Raw genomic sequence first — 3,668 nt, 5'->3', positions numbered from 1 at the left:
GGAAAGAAGTCGAGGGAGAGGCGGCGGCCTTTGTGAGGATTCGGCCTTGCAGACTTCCTCTCTCTCTCTTCTGCGAGTCTTCTTCTTCTTCTTCTTCTTCTTCCTGTTCTTCTTCTTCTTCTTCTTCTTCTTCTTCTTCTTCTTCTTCCGGCGGCCTCATTGATCCGAGTTCGAAGTTGAGGGGAGGGGGAGGGTGAAAAAGGAGAGGATTATCCGCGAATTAGAGTCGAAAAGGTGGAGGGATCCGTCCGGGGGGATAATGAGTTATGCTCTTTCGATGAGTTATGCTACTTCTTGGCGTCGTCTTTGGATTTATATTCCGATGGAGGGGGGAGAGGACCTTCTCTGGAGCAAGTCTGGGAAGAATTGTTCGACGAGGAATGTGGATGAATCTGTAAAGATGAAATTGGGATTCCTTTTTCCTTTTTTTTTTTTTTTTTTTTTTTTTTTTTTTTCAAGAAAATTGTTTTAAGGAGGACTGGCAATAAATGATCTAATAGTGCAGGATTTTTTTAAAATTAGATCGTGATAACATCGGAATTATTTAAACAAGATTAGTAGATTGATTAATAATTGGAAAGTGGTTTCGGTAAAATTGATGTGATTTAAATGATATTAGTAGAATTACGAAAAATCTAAAATAGACAATTTAGATAATAATTGTTCACCTATCATCAAGATTTTTGAATTAATGCCGAGCACACAGTATAGTATTTTGCAGCCATAAATTATTAATAATTATCCTCGATCTCGAACAATATATTAAAATTTTCGAAATACACCTCTACGATATAAACAATTTCTTCCAATTTTCCAAAAATGTCCAATCGTCAAAAAAGGACGGGATTAAACGTTCAATCTAAAGCGAACAATAAAAAAAAAAATGTGATGAACGAAGCAAAACCGGAAGCGACGATGCAGAAACGTGGACGTATTTAACCGGAAGTCGGCCGGAATAGAGATCTGGAATCTATTGCAAAATAATAAGTTATCTGCCGGCGACTTTTGCCGACGTGTCCTCCTCCACCGCTTTCCTTCCACCCCCTCGGGTTACCTCATTATTTCTAACTGATGACGCCATAATTCAGCTTCACGCGACGTACAAGAAAATGGACTTCCCCTCGTCGACGACTCGTGGCTGTTCCACCACCACCATCACCACCACCCTTCGTTCTTCGAGGGTAGTAACAGCGACAACTGGGGGTGTCTGGCCCCGCTATTCCGTCCAATTAAATGCCTAATCAATTATCTGGCGAAGGGGGTGAAGAGAAGAGGGAGAGTTGGCGCCCTTTCTTGCTCCTACCTCTCGAAACATCCGTCCTCCTCCTCCTCCTCCTCGAGGACTCTTCCTCGTCCTCGTTATACCGCGAAGAAATTAGCGGAGGTGTCAAGGGATCACCGTGGCCAACGTGTTTCCACCGCCTCGATAATTAGCCCTAAGTTGGGGAGGGAGAGGAAGAGAATTCGCGGAGGACTCGTGTCTCCAACCTGTGAAACGACGTTGTTCCTGTTGCAGAGGGTGTGGGTGAAGAGAGTTTGGAGAGAGTGAGTGTTTTGTAGGAAATAGTTGAGCCTTCGTGGATTTGGCGAGTTCAATTAATTTTGGATGGATCGGTATACGGGGGTAATGTTGAAATTGTTGCGAGTAAAAACTTCTTCTATTATCTTCTATCATTATCATTAAAGAAGCTTTAATGAAGAGTCACAGTTTCTCTTCGACAACTAAAGGAGAAAAATTTTTAAAAAATTCATCTTGTTCGAGCTTCATTGCAACCTTCTTTCTCTTCTACTTTACTAATAAGTGATTTGTGTATAAGATATTTTTCTCGAGATCTTAAAATCTACATACGTATGATTAATTACTGAAAATTAATATTTTGCAGAATGCTCGTTAACAATGTTTCATCAACGAACATTTTCGAAACGTTTCAAAGTTGGAGATGCGAGGATTACGCGCGATCTCAACAAATTTGGCAAATCCAACGTTGCCAACGTTGGTTCCATTGATGATGGCGGATACTAATTAGAACGGTCTGGGAAAGGAAAACGGTTCCCGCGATGGGAAAGGCCCGAAGATGAGAGCCCCATAGTTGAAGATAGAGATGGCGTGGGAGGTAATTTAGATATCGTGGGTGGTAGGGAGAAATTTAGTAAAGCCTTGACCATGCTCATCTGCCCGCTCTTTCCGTCGCTCCGACCCGAAATTAACGCTTTGTACGCGGCCTCGAAACTGCGAAACACCGCGCGGTAACGCCTGTGTGTACTGGCCGCTTCATTAACCTCGTTACAAAGAACTCTTCCCCCTCCCCCTCTCCTTTTTTCCACGCTCCCCTCCTCTTTCCTCCTCTTGTATTCTTGGCCAACCACCCTTTAAAGCTTTTCCTCCTTCTTGGGAGTGGAGGTGGCCGGGCCTTGAAAAGGTCTCTCGAGAATGGGAGGGGAGAGAATTACGGAGAGGAATGATAATGTTTTAGAGAATTTTGAAAGGGAGGACGTTTTTATGGGAAATTAATTTGCCAACATTAGGGAGAAATGCGAAAACAAGAACCGGGAATATAATACCGCTTCTGTTATTTTTCGTTTTATGAAATTCTTCAGTTCGATCGTATATTTTTTTATTTCGTTAATATATTTCTCGAAAATCTCGAGAATATGCATCCAAAATATAAGGAATAAAATAAAATTATTTATTTTTATATAATATCGCAATATCTTTAACTCAAAATAATGATTCGGATAACGGTTAATAATCTTCATTAAACGGCAAGTAGGAAAAACCATTTACTGGTTTATATCCAATAATAATCTATAAACGGATTTAACCATACAAAGAATAAATTCTTCCGTCCAAGACAAATAATTCTTCTAATACCAACCCTCGAAATTAAAATTAAGAAAATTAAAATTCATCGAACGACAATTATCGTTGTTACAACTTAATTATAAATAATCATTATAAACACGATTTATAATCGAACGTTAAAAAATGATCCCAAAGAAAATAATTCTAATGATAACAGCATAAATGAAATTATCGTTTATCGCGAATTATCAACAATATTTGCAACAAAATTGTGTAGTATCTTCGTTATGGAATCGTGATCGAAGAAAGTTTATTATCGAAGACGAGTCGTTAATCGTTGAATTACAGGGAGGAGGACGTGTTACAAAATTCGGTTGGAAATCAATGGATCCTGGCCCGGATTAAAATTTTCACCCGTGTATAACGGTGATTTAAGTGAGAATGATTACGCGCGTCACGCGTAATACGGGGATAATTGCGTTTCGTGCGGGACTTAATGGAGTTACGCGATTTTAATTATACATCTCGTCTCCCCCTCCTCCCGTTTTTCTCTCTCGTGTCTCCTTGCATCCTTCGAGCGCCGATTTTTCATCGCGACTTTTATTCGTTTCCGTTGGAGAGGAAACGGGTATGTACTCGTTAATTACGGATTGATGAAGACAAGTTTGTTCGCGTCTCTCAAAAACGGTGGAATATCAATCCAGGAGGGGGTGAAATTTATTCGAATCCCCTTTTTCTCCCCGGAGAAATTGATTTATTCGGTTGTATTTAAACATTCGTGTATATAAAAAAAAATTGAAAACTTTCATTCACAAGGAGAGATCAAAATTTCGGCAATGTTAAAATAATGGAATTGTAAATATTT

The 3,668-nt window shown here is 39.7% G+C and overlaps 1 protein-coding gene across 8 annotated transcripts in view; it reads left to right on the top strand.

Annotated features, from left to right (window-relative positions):
* Positions 1–3,668, top strand: part of LOC102681961 (carbonic anhydrase-related protein 10-like) — a 189,527-nt gene that overhangs the window by 137,231 nt on the left and 48,628 nt on the right. The gene's annotated exons all lie outside the window — the stretch shown is intronic.

Source organism: Apis dorsata, unplaced genomic scaffold (genome assembly GCF_000469605.1).
Source record: "Apis dorsata unplaced genomic scaffold, Apis dorsata 1.3 scaffold_547, whole genome shotgun sequence".
Taxonomy (NCBI): Eukaryota; Metazoa; Arthropoda; class Insecta; order Hymenoptera; family Apidae; genus Apis; species Apis dorsata.
This window is presented reverse-complemented; position numbering and strand designations above follow the sequence as displayed.